Source organism: Plutella xylostella, chromosome 27 (assembly GCF_932276165.1).
Source record: "Plutella xylostella chromosome 27, ilPluXylo3.1, whole genome shotgun sequence".
Lineage (NCBI taxonomy): Eukaryota > Metazoa > Arthropoda > Insecta > Lepidoptera > Plutellidae > Plutella > Plutella xylostella.
In genome coordinates this window covers 1,943,423-1,963,364 of record NC_064007.1, presented here as the reverse complement: position 1 = coordinate 1,963,364, position 19,942 = coordinate 1,943,423, and the positions used below count along the sequence as shown (strand labels likewise).

General features: G+C 36.5%; 1 protein-coding gene and 1 long non-coding RNA gene across 3 annotated transcripts in view; one reads left to right on the top strand and one right to left on the bottom strand.

Annotated features, from left to right (window-relative positions):
- The window catches only part of LOC105382892, a 531,219-nt gene that overhangs the window by 297,744 nt on the left and 213,533 nt on the right, over positions 1 to 19,942 (bottom strand). The gene's annotated exons all lie outside the window — the stretch shown is intronic.
- Positions 2,202 to 3,122, top strand: LOC125490708. Its single transcript, XR_007267856.1, has 4 exons — positions 2,202 to 2,312; positions 2,389 to 2,454; positions 2,575 to 2,641; positions 2,887 to 3,122. It is a non-coding gene; the product is annotated as an uncharacterized LOC125490708 (long non-coding RNA).

Below are 19,942 nucleotides of genomic sequence, written 5' to 3'. Positions count from 1 at the left end.
GCAAGCGACCAATTCGTTAACTTTCAACCAAGAATCTCGCCACGCTTTAAATATTATAACACCACAAAAGAAGCACCAACAAACACTGACGATAGCGTTGCTAAATTGGAAAAGGCTACCCCGCCTCAGTAGGGTGACCAAGAAAACTGACTTACGAGGTAATTCCCAACACTTTACCAGTAGGGTATCCATGTATTACAGAAAGGACGGTCTCATGTCTCACAAGATCAGAGATACGGCACGGCTACTTTGTTTGTTGTAAGTTTTAAACGCAATGTCTAAACGGATCATGTTTATCTGGTTTTGGCAGAGTTTTTACTGGATGGCGCAGCGGTTAGTAACTCTAACTCTTGTGCTGAAGGTCCCTGGTTCAAATCCCGGCCGAGGCATATTCCTATTAGAAGTTTAGTTCTCGGGTCTTGAATCTTAATTTTTATGTGATATGTGATATCTTTAAAATTAGAGCGCAACGTCGACAAAGGACCATGTGTTACTGTTACCAAATCAAAGTTTGCATTAAAAAAATGCTAGTCCTCCCAAAATTTCCCACCTGATAACAAAAACCGATGATCAGAAGTATAAGAATACAGCTTAACCGACTTTCACGCGTGTGACGGGAGATTAGAGGGGTTACCCAAAGTATTATGATAAGTATGTTGTATGTTAAAGCGGGTGGCTGACAACTGTTATGTAACGCACGATTTTGTGATCGTATCGTAATTGGGACTAACATAACACTGGCGAAAAGTGGGTGCAGTAATGCACCTCTGCCTACCCCGCAAGGGAGTACATTAGTACAAGGTGCGAGTGTTTGTTTATTGTTTATTTATTTATCGTAATTGGCTGCCGTATCGTATCGTTATCGTACAACTTTCTGAAGGGCTAGTACGGGGCGCATTTAAGACGTGACAAGAGTTTTGCATCGCGCTCACTCACATCGCGCAGCTTCAAGAGCGAACGCGACGGAGAACTTTTGTCACGTTTTAATAGTGTCCCGTGCTACAGGGCCAGGTTAGCTCGTTATTTCGTTACGATAAGGAATAGATTCTTGATGTCGTTAAAAACCACGTTACTTACGTTATGGGTCTGTTCTACGATTTTTGGAAATTCGAAAAAAATAACTTTACGTCACGTGACATATTAGGTTTTTTTTTTCGTGAATTTCCAAAAGTTCTAATGGATTCCCTGAGTCACCCCCTTATTATATTTTTGCTACATAACTTCATGACTATCTCCAATACTACACATCTTTCCGAACGTCAAAATTCAAAATGTCGCCACGGAAAGCGCGATAACGATCGCAAGAGCGATGGTAATTCAAAAATCGAACCCGCACCGTTAATCAGGCGTGTCGGTGTGTCGGTCCGTCTGTCTGTCACGACGGCTGTCGCACGGACAACACCATTAGTTACCTGGGCTGGAGCGGGGACATTCTGCAACTTTTAACCACCGACAGAAAAAATTGTGTTACCCTAATCCTAACTAATCCTAACTAATCCTAATCCTAACTTCCTAACTAATATTATAAATGCGAAAGTAACTGTGTCTGTCTGTCTGTCTGTATGTCTGTCTGTTACTCTTTCACGCCAAAACTACTGAACGGATTTGAATGAGATTTGGTATATATACGGTCTATAGACCCTGGGAAAGAACATAGGCTACTTTTTATCCCAGAATTCCCACGGGAAAACTTTTTAAGGCGAAGCGAAGCGCGCGGGAACAGCTAGTAACGTTATAAGTTTAACGTGTCTGTGTATCTGTCAGTGGTAGCGTAGCTCCAAAATGGCTGAGCCGATGTTCGTTTTGTAATTTTAGGGTCGTAGATAAAGTTACCTCGAGTGTTTTTAGCCATGTTTCATGAAAATCGGTTCAGAAGTTCCAAAGTTTAACGTTAGGTACTGTAACCCCATTATTTTTGTAACTTAACATTTCGTTTATTGTTTACAATAAACATTCTGTTTGTTGTTTACTTTGTTAGTCTTGTCAAGTATCAGCTGTCAAATTCGACACACAGGATATAGTTTCAGTTGTTGTCTGTGGTCTTTTGAGAAAACTCGTGCTAGATCGTCATCGGACAGTGGTCAGTGGCGATATGACGCTCAGAACAATGATGGTGTTGACTGGCCACAGAGTAGTTTTGTGAGCTGGTCCCGACGACGAGCTGGCATCCCCGGTGGACGGCTTTTCGGAACTGGCAAGGAGGCGAGCCATTCTCTGTCAGAACGTCTCGAGTGAGTGTGTGTTAGATTTTTCTTCCCGGTCCGCGTGGCACAGGCCGTATTGGTACCAAGTTCCTTGCTTCATATTTCCTGGTGTGTATTTCGATCGTGGGTTCAGGTTATCTGATTGGTCTACGAGATAGATTCTGACTAAGTTGTTTCTTTGCAGTTACCAGATACGTGCCACAGACACCCACGCAGCATCACACCACGTGTACCTAACCAGAATTGCCGAGTGAGTAAACTAGCATTTCGTTGTTATTCGATTTCCGATGACTTTGGATTTCGAAAGCCATCTGCCTTGTCTTCATCTCTACACGTAGCAACGTCTAACTCTCGCGTATTTCTTTTACAGCAATTTCAATCCTGCCCGGTGAAGCGTGCGATTGCCAGACGCGTGTCACCTGACCCCAACCTCCAAGGTAAGCGCCATGACCTTCCACGTGTCAATTAGGTTATTTTGCAAGTGTCACGTTTAAACAGCAAAGCTACCGCCTTTGAGACAAGCTCTAACCTTCCCATAATCGTTTGATTAGTGATTGACCGTAGGTTTTAGGTTAGAAATACCCAGGGGCCATTCAAGACACGTCACTTGAGACATGTTAGCTAGGCCTTCGCTGTACTTACCGACCCATCCTTGACCCAAGGCTGTTTCTCGCGATTCCAGAAGGTGTCGTTGGTGACCAGAGCCGTCAGCGAGCCACGAGCCGTCCGGAGCTCCTGTCCTGGCCCCGTCCAGCAGTCCAGGTTGGCCGTTGTATGTTCGTTGAGCGGATACTGAGGAATTTCCTTAGGATTTCCATTAATCTTCAGCGGCATCAGCCTTCTAACGCCGCTGCTGAATGTAGGATTGCAAAGGCAGAACCCGGGTGGACTCTAGCGGGTTAAAACTTTTATTTTATTTTTCTTTACTTAGGGAGCCCCGTTAGAACGGGCGGTAGTGTCTAAATTACACTTTGATCATCTTGTAGGCGCTGGGCTGTCAACGTCCTTTGTTCACAAGGCCTTAACGTTCTACTGCTATCCCATTTAAGTAGTATATGAGTTTCTCTGTGGTTAATACCATCTTTCTACCCCTGTGGCGTGAAACGCAGTGGTAGAACCTTGGTTTCTCCACTCTTATATAATTTCCTTGCAATACCTTGTGTACTTCAACCAGACAATTAGAAGGACTTAATCCCTGGTCTCATTTAAGTAGTATGAGTTTCTCTGTGGTTAATACCATCTTTCTACCCCTGTGGCGTGAAACGCAGTGGTAGAACCTTGGTTTCTCCACTCTTATATAATTTCCTTGCAATACCTTGTGTACTTCAACCAGACAATTATAAGGACTTAATCCCTGGTCTCATTTAAGTAGTATATGAGTTTCTCTTTTTCTAGACGCTACCATAGAATAATAACTAATACATGTAGTAGTACCAGACGCTAAAACTCAAAACTCAAGTAGTAAACTCGAAAATTTCCTCAACTTTAATGTATTGTACAGCAGAATAGCCCAACGAGAATCGTGACGTACTTACCCGTTCTCCTCACATACATATCATTGCATTCGGTTTCGGTCGTGGTTTGTAACCAATTATCATGTAACCGATCGTGTGAGGTGTCCACTAAGGTGCTATTTACGAAATGTGAACGTATAATGTGCTTAAAAATCGTAACTTAAATGTTATACAGGGTGTTGCAAAATTGGTATAGGAAGCCGAAAGGGGGTGACTCAGGTGGTCAAACTGAACAACTTTTGTTTAATACAACGAAAAACGATTTGTTCTCTTTATGCATTGATGTTTCAGAAAACTGAAGAAATAATAAAAAATGGTAATGTTTTCTGGGATAAACGTAGCCTATATTATATTTCATTACAGTTTTTACATCATTCAAATTTAACCTAAAAATGCTAAACTAACCACAAAATATGTCTTAGTAATTCTAGTTCTAGTTACGAATTTTAGTCCACGTCTCAGAGAGAGACGTATCATTAAAAACATAATCAGCTGAAATCGTTCACAAAAAAATAAAATATATTTCAAAAATACTTCATTACAATGGAACAAGATTATCGCATTAGTAAGTTATTGTGACGCCGGCTTGAGGCTATTAATATATAGCTATCTGGAATTGCTCATATTGTTTGAAACATATTTTATAACGGTGTCAAGCACAAACGTTGAAAACAGAGGTGTTATGCGTTTGATATACCTGGATCACATGTGTGTCTATAACCAAAAAGCTTTTAAACTCTCCGTTTCGTTTCAGACCTTAATGAAATGACTTCTCATAACCTAGTACCTACCTACCTACTACTTCACAACACAATAAGTGATTACGATTCATATTATTAACATTATTATATACGAAACCAGCTCTCGGTAATTTTATTTATGAAGTTATTACAAAGCGATGACTTACAATGAAGCCCACGTCTCCCTTACAATACAGGTACCGGGAAATACAATAAAGATATTTTAACACAAACAAGTAAGGACTTTGAACCAAAAATATCTCCAGCCTACCTGCCAAGCCCACGGGACAATGCCAACGGAATTATCAACAATAGTGTATGTAGGTATAGGTTGACCAACGATTGTGCATAACGGATTGACTTGGAACTAGAGGTTAAGATTATTTAAAATGAAATAGTGTAATATGGGCGAAAATTAGCAAACGTGTATTAAAAATAAACCAGTATGTTTTATTATTATAATTTAATTAAGAATTACAATATTAATTTAGGGTTATTTTTTTTTGTTACAATATTAATTTAAGGCTATTTTTTTGTTGGTGGAAGCTATTTATGGAACGACGACTTTATAGGCGGGTAGTCGGTACTGGCTGGATGAGGAAGGCTTAGGACCGAGTGTTGTGGCGCTCCTTGGGAGAGACCTATGTCCAGAAGTAGATGTATGGCTAATGATGATGAAGCTATTTATGTATTTGATATTTAAATTTAACTAGCTTATAACAAGCTGCACCTAATAATAAAGATTTTCCGAGAAAAAAGGCATACTGCAATCAATTCAAGAATTCAGTCTGATTACTATGATCAACGGGGCTGCCACTTTATGGTAGAGTTGATTTAACTACTTTTTAATAATAAGCAATTAGGTAACTTATTTAAAAGGGTTAGGGACTGCGGTACGCGACTGTGGTACCGCCCCCCAGACTATGGAGCATTTACTCTCCTGTCCCCTGTGCCCTTCCACCTGCACACGGGAAGACTTACTCCAGGCCAACCAGAATGCTATCAAAGTTGCTTCTTTTTGGTCTGGACAAATATAAAAAATCGCATTTCACTGACACGAAAGAAGAAGAAGAAGGGTTAGGGAGTAATGTAAAATAGCTTTAAAATTTTCTCACTTATTTTTGCTAGGTATACACAAAATTAAGTCCAATCACTGATTTATACATATGTAGTTAGGTATTTTTCATTTTATAAACAAACATATTGGTTAAGACAAAGTTAAAGTTTACACCAAAAATTAAACAAATAAAGTCGCTTGTCAAAAGTCTGTAAGTTATTACAAAAATTATTAAAAATTTGAATATAATTTTAGCGTTTGGTAAACGTCACCCTAAAAAGACAGCAGCGCCACCAAACGCGGAAGAATTTATTTAGCAAACCAACCTCGCCCCAATAGTACCAATAATAGACCTTATCGTCACTAAGTCATTCAACGGCTAGTGAATGGCTCACTTGTGAATCACCACCGGCGCATTTTCAAAAATAGGTACTCTATGGATTTTTGTAAATGCATGTGGCTATATTCTGTGATAATATCTTCAACAATTTTTACCAAACAAATGTAAAAAGGGGCGAGTCTATTTTACAAACATAAACTAGGCAGTTAATGATCAACCGAGATATGAGTCATTTTAGTTTTTAAATGTTCAGCCACAGTGAAGTTCTAGAGTAAAAAAAAATAAACAAATAGGTACCTTTCTGTACACTTAGATCATAATTATCTGCCCGAATTCGACAACACATAAATAACGATTTTTCGCCTTAAGGTTATCCTGCATTCATAATGATTTTATTAAATGCTTTTTATGGTTTCAACGATTAATAAATAATTTGCACATTACTTATTTAATTGGGAACAATAATTTTATGCCGGCTGACAATGATCATTTTAACGATCAAATTAAATTAATTACAGGGCATTTATGGCGGAATTATTGTCATGTTAATGCTTGATTTATTTGAAATAAGTAAAATGTCAACGAATAATAAATTATTTTTCGAATATCGAATTCCGTAAATTGCAATTGTGAAAATTTTTGAGAAATTCGTAGATATTAGACTCAAAAGGTCCCTAAGGCGCTAGCAGCGTTGCCTCATGTTAGTAAGATAATTTGATTGGCAATACTAAAGTAGTGTCACACTGTTGTCTACACCCTGTATATTGTGCAAGTCTTCATCCCACCGAGAGGTGTCCCACGCTCATCACACCTCCAGTGGAGGTCCTCCACTTCACTCTACGTGGGTATCATACAAAAAAAAACACGCAATAACTCTTTATAAAAATAAGGCAGCAACCTTTTTTCCCGTGATGACCATGTGACGCTTAGTATCATTTGTTTTATGGAGAAAAATGAACGCCTCCTTGGGAATGGAGAAAAAGCGACAGGGTTGCAATTTCCCCCCAAATTGGGTTACCTTGGGCTGAAAAAATATGATTTATCTGTGACATGGTTTTAGTTTTTCATGTGACACCTGTATTGAATGTAACTATAACAGTATCATCCAACACAACCAAAAAACTTACTAATTTCGTAATGTTCACGTCAGGATATGATCCTCCTCCAATACCAGAAGGTTTTTGAGGAGTTTATTTTGCCATAAACTAGATAAATCAAGGGATTTTTCACTACGAATTTTATGCTTAAATCAAATCAAATATTTTATTGCCATCAAGTACACTACACTTAATTTACTTAAATAAAAAAAAACATAAGATTCCAGAAAAACAAATGACAGGTTTAAATTGAATAGAAACGACAAATTTAATTTACTTCTTAGTAATTAACTTCAAACAATTTCTAATTAATACCTACCTTAGATTATCCAGGGGCGTCCAATGCGGACCTTTACAGATTTAATTTAATTTATAAAATACGAACCAATTAATTAAAAACGTGTATAAAAAAAGGTTGGGATTTGTTGATCCTATGGTGGCACGTATATTGCTTGGACTAAAACGCTGAAGGTTCAAGATTCAATTACTGTCCTAGACAGATACTTGTCGATCTATTACCATCCACCATTATTACATAAGTACATAGAGATTTCTATATCAGGAGGTCCATCAAATACCTATTCAAACCCACAAATTATCTAAAAAGTTGTCAAAGCGATTCCAAATTCAAAATTGCATTGTAAAGAACATTATTGATTGTTTTCGGATCTGATAATGGATGTCAAAATTTGTTCTAGTTCTAGGAACATTATGTAAGTAAGTACACATAAAAGTACGTAGGTACTCGTTGATAAATACCCCCCCTACCTAATACATGTCAGCTGTGTTATACATACTAGAGCTTAGATTAAGCACTTTGTCTGGACTAAAACAGGGATTTCCTATAGTGAGCCATAAAGCAGAAAAGCTATTCTGTAGAGTGAAGCAGATGTATTGAGACCTCAACGCGATTGTTGTGAATTCTGCATTTTTAAAGCGATCTGTTCCAATAACTTTAAACTCTCCAACGTTTGTCGCAAGTATTTGACAATGAATTTTAGGCGAAAACATGCGTTTTGGGCGAAATTGATGTTGTAAGCAACAAAAGAGTTCCATACACAAATAGGCCCAATTTTTTGAAACATTAATTTTAAAATTTAAACCTTTAGATATTTTTAATATTGTTGAATATTGTAGGCGGAATCATTTAGCTAGCCTTTTCCGATAAGTAGTAATTCGGTGCAACGTCCCTGCTCTAGTTCAATGTTCGCGAGTGAATATATACTCCTAGTCAGCTATAATTTGTAAAACTTCGGGTTAAATCTTGAGACATAAAAATACACACTAGGGGTGTCCATGATGAGTAGTATCGTATTACGATCGCATTGAAATGGTTTTAATTAAAAGAATACCGCACCGGGCCGAAATAAACGTTGTAGTCAGCTCGACAGATTTAGGATCCACTAAATAGTTCCAGCCGCCATTTGTCTCATTCTAGGGACGTACATTTAGCCTTTAATCGTCTGATTCTAGCCTAGTTTTTATAAGCACTATAGCATAGAATAACGAGTACTACTACTACTGTTCTTGTTATTCTAAGGCACTAGGCTAGCTAGCTATATCGGTAATTTTCGAAAAAAAACATGCCCTTGCAATATTTTTTATCGAATACACAAATTTTTTTGTGGCTACAAAACTTTATATGTGTGATCGAAAATGTATACTATATGGGTGATCGAAAATGTATAATTATAATTTAAGTTTAGTTTATTATTTGTATACCCACACCTACAAAAAAGGTTTATTAACAAAACAAACAAACCATTGTGTATCTAATAACAGGGAATAGGTGAAACTTGCCCTATTAGCCGTTATGGCCCGGCCACCAAATGTCTTTCGCATCTTATACTACCTATAATTATCCAGGTAGGTACAGAACACGACAGAAAGGTTCAAATAAGGATAACTTTATCTCGTAAGGGCCTACACTATAGAAAAAGATCGCAACGTTTTTTTTCTGGTAGCCATAAATGAATGAATGAAGAAAAATAACAGGTACTACTATCATACTGTGTATTATTTAAAAGGAGAAGATAAAAGCATTCAAATATACAGGGTGTTGCAAAAAAAATTGCAGTTATTCAAGCGATTTACTCTATGTAATGCATACATTTTTATATTAATTTAAATAATATTACCCATGCAAAAATAGAAAAACTAAATAATAATCAACGTTATAACTAAAATAATCTAAAAAGTATCCTTTCAAAACTCGTTTCAAAAACAGACCACAGTCCAGACATAAGCACCGAGAAACTTACCCCATAACCATTACGTAGGAAACTAAGCTTTAGGCACTAGTCGTTAAGAGCTAATAGCCACTGGAGAAAATTAAATAATCCGACAGGAAGGCCGACAAAACGATTATAGTAAGTATGGCGATAGCTGCTAAACTTCGGGGCCCATCCTAACTAATATTATAAATGCGAAAGTAACTTTATCTGTCTGTCTATCTGTCTGTCTGTCAGTCTGATACTCTTTCACGCCAAAACTACTGAACGGATTTGAATGAAATTTGGTATACATATGGTCTAGACCCTGAGAAAGAAATATACTTTTCATCCCGGAATTCCCACGGGAAGACTTTTAAAGGCGAAGTGAAGCTCGCGGGAACAGCTAGTTATAGAATATTCACCGAGGGTGATAAGTAATTAGTTCTCTTTTTGCCAGTAGATGGCGGTAATGTTTAAAATAGGTACTTGAAAGTTTAAAGAGGACTTTAATTAGCCAAGGCTTATCTTTTAACATTAGAGGCACGCTAATGTGGAAGTTAGTTTTGTAATGTAAGTGGGCGCAGCAATGCACCTCTGCCTACCCCGCAAGGGAGTACATTAGTACAAGGTGTGAGTGTTTTTTTTTAGTTTTGTAATAACAAAAAGTTTGTTTTACGAAACTTACTTAACCTTCTTCTTCTTCTTCTTCTATCGTGTAAAATGCACTAAGCTAGCTTCCTCCAGTGTTTTGCTACTTTTTTAACCTTATAAATCGGAAAAGATAGAAAGAGCTTTTTTATGCAGCATCGTACAAGATAAACAAAATAATAAAAAAGTTGGTCATCGAGCTTCTTACTAGTGAAAGGAAAATATGTAGATGAGTGACTAAAAAAGTAACTAAAGTGGCTATATTAAGTAACCTTGAACCAGTGGTACAAAAAATAAATCCATGGCTTTTCCCTACCAGATCCGGAATCTAATTTAGCGGTCGAGCTCACATACCACAGACTATGGTAACTTATAGAATGGACGTAAAATAATTTGGTACAAGGGACAACTACTTCTATTTTATAAAAATGGATACAAAAGGCACTTTTTCTTTTTCTGAGTTTCCTGGATAATGCTTTTGACGCTGTACCTATATGCTATTAACTATTATCTAGCCAGCTAGTGTCATCTTTCTATGGCACATCAATCAACTATCATTTTGACGCAATGACTAGGCCCCTTATTCAAATAAAAGCGTCCACTAACTTTTTTATGAATAAGAGGGTAAGTATGCACTATGGAAAGGAAGGATTTAACAAAAACAGGAGTAGGTACCTACTCACCACCTTGTAAATAATTAACCATCCTAAAATAGGATTACCTTTCAATTCATTTACAAAAAAAAATATCTTACATGTACCTACTTTCACGTGGCATGTCTATGTATACTATATTTCCTATCTCTGTACAACCCAGCTATGATTTACCGACTGAAGAGTCTACGCTACAGCGCCCATGCCTTCGATATATGAGGAGTTTTCGCTTTAATGCAAGGGTTCCGTAGAAAACCCCAGGAAACGCAGGCGCGAATGTAACTAAGCTGTTTATGGTACAGTGTTATTGGTGTTTAAGTCAGCCGGGGTTTAAGGGGAATAATGTTTGAGGTAAATATAGTATTTGTAGAGATGAAATGGTCAGTGTTTGTGGTATACTTTTATGGTCGTAATGTTACTATTGTTGTGCACATACTTTAGTTTTATGGAATCTTCTTGTAGTGTGGAAAATACAATAGCTAGACTACGATTCGTCGCCCCCTTTCGGCTCACTATATCACTAATGCAACACCTGTATATATATATGTATGGAAGCGGTGATCCATCATTCGAGGTGACTCCTTTTGTACACCCCGGAACGGAGTTTGGAGGAAGTATGGTGTTCAAATAATTTCTTACAAGTATGAATAATCTGTTTTAACTGTGCTTTTTAACCCCCACAGAAAACAAGGGTGTTATAAGTTAAACTCAATTCAGCCGTTCAAAAGTTATGCGACTTCGATTGTTTATTATATTCATTAAATAAAACGGAATAAAATGTGATCTACGACTAATAAACCTAAACTAAAATAGTACCTATAAATGTTAAGATATTATAAAACTACCTAACTACCTACCTTAATGGATAAAAAATATTTTCTATTGTTGAATTTCAAGGGTTTTTAAAGTTGCTCAGGTTATTCAATAACCTAGATTAAAAACCCCGCCGATGAAGAAGCATAGGTAATTAATTTGATTACCTATGCTTCTTCATCGGCGGGGTTTTTAATCTAGGTTTAACATTTAGCATACACGGCAAAAATACTAATTCAAAAAGTAGCGTAAGTGGATTTGTTTCTCTACTTTGTATTTGATAAAATTGGTTTACCATTTTCTGAGTTTAAATTCTGTCGAACGTGGGATTCGTTTAATTTGTAACAGCTCGGGGTTTTAGTTGGTTTTTGTAAATTATTTTTGTTTCTTCTCCATTCGAATCTTCGTTAGTAATTCGGGCGGGATATTTTTTGTGCAATCCGCCATTCTGTTTGGCTTGGCTTTGTTCATTAGTGCGATGTTATTGTGTATGCAACAGCAGCCGTGTACTGTCCAAATAGAATGGAAAAGAATGTATCTCAGAAACGGAAAACTTCTGTTACACTGATTAAATAAACTTAAATATAATTATACGTACGAGTATAATCTGCGTTAGAATTCAGCGTTTTATATTTTAATAGGTTTTTGCGCGAGCTTCAATGGTTTTCCCATGGTTTCTTTAAATTTTTCTTTCGCTTTTACTTTACAAAAATTAAGAGCGTTCGCTGTGATTATGTTATTAAATTTTCATTACCTTACATTACAGATAGGTAAATTGTTATCACATTCCCCAAAATCTACCAACTACAAATATTTTTATTAATTATAAAGTTTTATTTTATCATTACATAGGTAGGTAAATATTGCACTTACATCTCATATTTGTGCAATAAAGTATTAAATAAATAAATAAATAATAATTAGATAGGTACCTACTAGTGATGTAACGAATATTCGCATTCCCATTCGCATTCGCGAATATTCGCACATTTTTGGATATTCGCATTCGCATTCGCATTCGCAAAATTTTGTGCGAATGTGTTGCGAATATCAGTACTTATTAGAAAAAGTATTTTAAAATAATGGTAGGTTAACAAAATCAAAATCCATTCGTCTATAACCATTTATTACAAGTTATCCTCTTAATCTCATTAGGTACTTTTTTCATTTGGTATTTATTTCATTATTTTTTTGGGCAATGAAACTTTAGAAATAGTTAATACAAGGTGGGCCAAAAGTAATCACCATATTGGAAGTTGCTCTCATTTGTACAAATGGACGCCAATTTCAAATTTGTTTTGATATTGGTGGACTAGACAAATGCAGAATACAAGTTCAGAGCCAATGGAGTGATATACTCCCCAAGATCGCGGAATAATTGTGTATACTTAATCAGTTTTCGGGACGCCTTTTTTTTGTTTTATCTGTAATTTTTCCCTGCAAAATCGCCCGATTTTGCCGTTTGTGACGGTTTTGAGGGGTTTTTTTGAAGACCCGTGTTTATGTGAATAATCCCGTGTCTCTGGAAGCCCTAAGGCGAGTGCGAGAACCTCTCGGCCGAAGTTCTCGCTGGAGTGATGAGAAATGCCATAAAAGGAGCCCGTATGGCAATCAATTGTGACGGCGCCCATTTTTCCGATATCATCTTCTAGACTTTACCAATAAAATTGTAAAGGTTTAAATAAACATAATCAAAAAACAGAATCCAAGTTTTTCATAAAAAAATGAGAGCCAAACAACATCGGATGACTTCTATTGGTCCACCTTGTAGTTTCATAAGACCTAAACATACACTCACGTGCAAAGAAATAGTTCTACTTAAAAAATACAGACACCAAATAGCCCCTATTTTTTTAAACATTTAATAGAAAATTTTAATAAAATATTAACGTTTTTAGTTGGTAATATTCTGATTCGTCGTTAAATTAACTTAAAAATTGCAGAAGTCGTCATTAAGTTTTTTTTTTTGCGCTTAGGAGTAATTCGGTACATACATACATATGCTCACGCCTGTCTCCCAGAGGGGTAGGCAGAGACTATGGATCTCCACGTGCCACGATCCTGACATACTTCTTTCGCTTCCTCCACATTCATAAGTCTCTTCATACACGCACGTCGGTTTCGGAAACTCCTAATTTGGCTCTTCTTGAGTATGTCGCCTATCTGGTCGACATACTTTCGCCTAGGACGTCCTCTACCGACACAACCATACATCTCCGCACAATAAATTTCTTTCGTCAGTCTTCTTTCATCCATCCTTTCAATGTGACCAAACCATCTCAACATTCCCTTTTCAATTTTGGTCACTACGTCTTCTTTTACTCCAACTCGATCTCTTATAACACTATTCCTTATCCTATCATTCAGTTTCAGTCCACACACGTAAGTAGAGTAATTTGGTGTTTTTCTTAATGGATCATTTTCATTGCCCGTGAGTGTAAATAAACAAACAAAAAGCGTATTTTGACATTATAGAGTCAGAGCAAGACAGCCATACATTTAAATGTTTGGTGTAAATCGTCCTCAGAAACTGCACACAGTCGCAATGTGTCGTAAGTGTTACGGAGCTAAATAACATTTAAAAAAAAATTGAGTCTAGTATTGTTTATTCTGATTCAGAATGCGCCTAGACCGGAACGTACCTCGTTCAGTACGAGGCTACCACCAAACCATACAAATAACGCCAAATTTGAACACAAACTGAATATTCGCATTCGCATTCGCATTCGCGAATGTCGATTTCAGATATTCGCATTCGCATTCGCATTCGCGAATGTCCAAAAACACACATTCGTTACATCACTAGTACCTACACTACCTACTTATATTTGACGACAGATATACAGCGAAAATAAAATTTATTAAAACAAAAATGGCGCCGAGATATGGCTTATTGCGATGAAGCCAATTGCAATGTCCGCCGAACAGTTTCCAGCTTCCCACAAGCCTCCAAAGAGGCTGCAGTTAGAGTCAGCACGTAATATAATAACATCGCAGATTTCCAATTTCCAATCCACACGCCCCCAAACACCGTGTAAACCGCATTTTGGCAGGCCAAGCCGAATCAATTAAGTAGGGCAAAAATCTGGCCCAAATCCAACGGTGGGCCAACGGTGGAATTGTGAACGCAACGCTATGCGATTCGGAAGTCGCCTCTGTTTGCTAACGATGAGGAATGTTGATGTTGCACTGTTTTTATGGCCTTTCCGATTATGGCGAGGTTTCAGAGAAATCTGTGAAATATTTTTTGTTTTCTTTAGAATTTTTATTAAAAATTGCTAGAAACATTTGAAACCGTATGTCACCCGACCTTCTGTATTTTTTAATGACATAACATGTCGCTTAATTTCATCAGTGTCACTAGCAAAATATATGACAATGTTTTATAACATTATCGATGACTCTACGATACTCTACTATTTTGACAGAATCCCATAGCAGCATTCGAATCGACTGAGAGTCGAGTAAAAAGTAACCCTTCTGATTTAAAACTGTTACCTATTTAGTCAGTAACGGGAAGTAGGTAACATCGTTGTTACTTAGTCGGGTATCTCGCTCGGAACAGCTAACAATGGACTAAAATTACGAATTAAACTAGAAAGCTCCCGAACGGGGTATTTCCTCTAGACAATTAAGGTGGAAAATTGCATTTTATAATCTAAAATGCGACGCAAACACAGAGATGCAACGTTGGAGTTACGTTGCAGGAGAAATGGTGGCCATTTTTAAGGTTTCTTGTAAATTAACCCTCAAATTCATAGACAGTATTGTATATTACAATAATATGGTTAAAACTTACACACGAGTTTCAGCTCTTTACGTCGATCTAAAAGTTGAAATTCGTTTATCACAACGTCAATTTGAAACCTATTGTAAACTGTCAAAAAGCTCTATGAATTTAGGGGTAAGACTATATGAGAAATTAAGAAATTTTAACCATACATTCAAGTCTACATATATATACAGGGTGGCCCAAAGAGTGACGTCCAAAGGAAAATGTTTGATTCCTTAGGTCAAGGGGTAGCCAAATCACCCCATGTATGTTCAGCAATTTTTAGTAGTTTAGGAGTTATGATTTTTTTAACTAATTTTCTACGATAATCGACCTCAGTGGATCAATGATGTTTTATTATTTTTTGGATAACTTTTTTAAATATTTTTTTATTTTTGTGTCATCCTCTTAAGTTGTTCTTTTAACCATAAAAGTTTCAGCTTCCTAGCTGTAATGTCAGTTAGTTATTTTTATATTGAAAGTTCAAATTATATAATCGAGCTAGACAGCTCTGAATTTTCAACTTGAAATTAAAAATTGAAATAGATATTCTCATGGTCCCTTATTTAATTAGTCACAAAATTACGACAACAAACGACCCTCATTTAAAAAAAAAACTAATTTAAAATTGGAACAAAATATTACCGATTTTAGTTGGTAATATCCTGATGCTTCGTTATATGTACTTCAATGTTGCAGAAGTCGGCATTTAGCTAGAGACTTTTCCGTTAAGAAGTAATTTGGTACTTTTCTCAGTGAAACCTTTTCATTGCCCGTGAGTGTATTTAACGTGATAATGCCCTGAAATAACGTATCTTAAGTTTATTTTTAAGCTGAAACCAGTGCGGACTGCTCGCCGGTAAATACTTTAATTTTCATCTATCCACTACATCATGAAACAACGAGTACATTCGATTATGCAATGATGGAGAATAACCGTTATAATAATGAACGGAATTTTCAGTTCATTAACTCCTGAAGGAATAAAAGAGGTGATATAATTTTGAAGTATGTGTCTTTTTGGGATGAATCTACTTTGATGCGATTTATGGCAACTTTATCGATTGTGACTATTACTATTCTATCTTATTAGTTATTGGGTCACCAAAATCGTGTCAGTAGTAAGACTAGTAAGTAATTTATGCAATATTTAATACATAAGTAGGTTCGTCTTTTACATATAAAATTTTCACTAGTTCCTGCTTAAAGATAAAGATAAAAAAATTATACCACTATTAAAGGATTTCTCAATTTGTGTCTGCACCATCATCGATAAGGTGTAAAATAAAATGACTTTTACTCAAAATGGATCATTTTTCTATTCCAGATATCCTTATAGCTGATATCGTTCAGATTGGTGTAAAATTGAAAAGTGTGTTAGGGTGACATTATATTTGGATTTTGAAATTATCTGTTTTGACATAACTGAATCACTGACAGGCAAATACTTTGACGTAAACATTAAATAATTTTATGATAATCTATAGTGCATTACTGTATACCTATTTATTTATTTAATACTTTATTGCACAAATATGACATATGAGTGTACACCTTTTGACTTAGTGCTAAAAGCATTTTTTACCAGCCAACCTACAGGATTTATATATTTATGCACGTTTCCTACAGCGTCTACTATCGCATAATCGCGTATCGGCAATATTGTCGCCATTATATTATTTCATTGTCTGTGATTTGAAACCTCTCCTTCTAACATAAAAAGTGGATTATTCTTCAAACTCATTTGAGAAAGATTACTCATTGGTTTTTTTCTCACACTTTATTTTATTGTCACCACAAAACGGAACTCAGTTGAATTTACGAAGCTATGCATAAAACAACGCGGTATTACCGCAGAGAGAGTAAAACACACACATTTTATTTTTGTCTAGACGTTTCTTTCCACTGACACTCCATCTAGTGCGTATTAAATATCGCTGGTGTCTCCCCAAAGCACAGAATCATGGTTACCCTGGCCGCGTCGGTCGTAATCTGTTTTATTACGTGTAAACGAAAATTGATATCCACCTCACATGATTCTTGATGCCGAGGGATTGTAATGGCGGCTGTTCGGTATAACCCTCGGAATAAGAATCAGGCTGAAAGAGTGAGAGAGAGACAGTAAATGGTAAAGGGTTTTTTTTAAAGGTAATGGTTAAGTTGTGAAAGTTAGAGGTATGGGATTACATTCGGACTATGTATTTTCTGACAATAATGTAGGTACAGGGTCAATTAATAATATTGTTCACTTCATATTTTTCAGCTAATATCGTTATATTATCTAAATTTTAAAGTCTGTGGCAATTTTGAAACTCAGAAAAATCTCGATGCCTCAGGAATTGTTTATTCGAACTGCGCCGTACATAATACCTCTAAATCTAAACAATATAAAAATAGTGACCTTTATACAAAGAAATCAAATAACATCTGTATCTTCATCAATGTTAATATAAGAACATATTGCACCGGCCTTCCTAAAATGCACAAATAACATGAAAAGTGGATTCCTCGCAAATATCTGATGAGTTTTTTTTATTAAAATTACAGAAATAAATGACAGGTAGGGCAGCATGTCAGAAATACAAGAAATATCGCTGAACCTATTTCGATAAAAATATTTACAGCCAGGGTAAGCACACACCTATACTCGTGCGAAGCTGTATTGCCAGATTTGATATATTCGTCTCATTCCAGAGGTCGTGTGTTAGATATACCAATGGCGCAGCAATAGCTGAGTGGATGTGCCTTTTTGACACGCAGCATATTGTTCATTGTTTTGTACTGGTACCTATATCAATTTTTACAATATATATATTTTTTTGTTTAATTTAATTATTACTTCAGTTCTCTTTATATATACTTAGCTGTTTTTGAAAGTAAATGTATTTTTGTTTTTTCTTTTTTTTTCTGTGTGTCAAATAAATGATTTCTATTCTATTCTTCTATTCAATGGATTATACAGAGTGTTACAACAGTGGTATACCAAGCTGAAAGAAAATAACTCAAGGAGTAATTGCTGGATAAAAAAGAAATTTTTCAACAATCTTAGAAACAAAGTTCTTTAGATTAACCAAACCTACCTCACCGCCCTTCCGCTTAGGTACTATAACCTATTTAACAGCTATATTAAAAAGAAAAACACCGTGCACATTATAGCCTATACCTTATATAGCGAATGTCTGAATAGTTCATAAGTCTAGCGGTAAAGGGGAGACAGGGGAATGTAAATTATCAAAATTTTCAAGCACCCTCAACACCCCCTACGTGAGAACAATTGACAATCTGCCTATCTGTCTGACAGTGAGGGGATGTCAGGGACATGTCTTGGGTTGTTGGTACCTTATGTATTATATTATTTACATTATGTTGATGCGTCTCGATGGATTAAGATTTCTGATTGTCTTGGATTCACACTAAGGTATTTAACTACAGTATATGAAAGTTACACCTTTATTTATTTACTAGCTGTTCCCGCGAGCTTCGCTTCGCCTTAAAAAGTTTTCCCGTGGGATTTCCGGGATAAAAAGTAGCCTATGTTCTTTCCCAGGGTCTATACCATATGTATACTAAATTTCATTCAAGTCCGTTCGGTAGTTTTGGTGTGAAAGAGTAACAGACAGACAGACAGACAGACAGACAGACAGACACAGTTACTTTCGCATTTATAATATTAGTTAGGATTTAAGTAATACTTTATTGCACAAATATGAGATATAAGTGTACAAAAGGTGGACTTAATATAGGCTTACATTACCTGACTCTCGTACTGCAGAACTCTTTGACCATAATATATTGGCTAATCTTACATACCTGAAAAAAACAAAAAATGTTTTAGTATTTGTTTTTTGAGACAAAACTAAGAAACTTGAAGAAAACTACCTAAGTATATTTTTTTTACTTAATTTTTGTTCAATAAAGTGTATAACTTTCTATTCTACAGGGTGTTGTAAAAATGAAACTTTGTTGGTCACGTGACTTTTTTACTATGGAGAATGTTTTGTTTCTGCGAATTTTGAAATTCTGATTTCAGTTTCGGGCTTAGATATACCATGCTGCACATGTAGGTTTCGGCTCAGTATACACTTTTTGCAACACCCTGTATAAGCAACAACTATACGCTCATGGATAAGATAAGATAAGATAAGATATTCTTTATTTAATAATAGGTTTGTGGAAACTGTCCGAGAGGTAGGATCGAAATATTTTTCGTCCCGAACCAACCGAGGACCTCAAAAACTCTCAGATGGGACTCTGAGTCTCATAAGAGAACGGAGAGAAATGAGGTTGCAGTCTTCAGTTGATATGGTCGAATACAGACGTCTAAACAGACAGATCGCCAAAGCAAGACGTTGCGATATGAGACGCTACAATTGCAAGCGGCGCAATAGAGCAAAACAAGGGCTCCAAAGTCTTTGCTAGAGATCGATCTGTTCGGCAGACTCTGTTGAAATTCTGGGAGAAATTGAGAGATTCTACGGACAGTTATACACCACAACACAAAACCCTATTACCAGCGGTGCTCACGACAGCCGAGCGCCACTAACCCGACACTATACCGAAGATATTCCGGACGTCAGTCTAGACGAGATTAGTATAGCTCTCAAACAGCTAAAAAACAACAAAGCTCCGGGAGATGATGGAATAACGACAGAACTTCTGAAAGCCGGCGGTAGACCGATTTTAATAGCACTTCGGAGGCTGTTTAATTCCGTCATACTCGAAGGCACAAGCCCGGAGGCATGGAGCAGAAGTGTAGTGACTTTGTTCTTCAAGAAAGGCAACAAAGCCCTATTGAAGAATTATAGACCCATTGCACTTCTGAGCCATGTGTACAAGCTGTTTTCGAGAGCTATTACGAATCGTCTCGAGCAAAGACTCGACGACTTCCAGC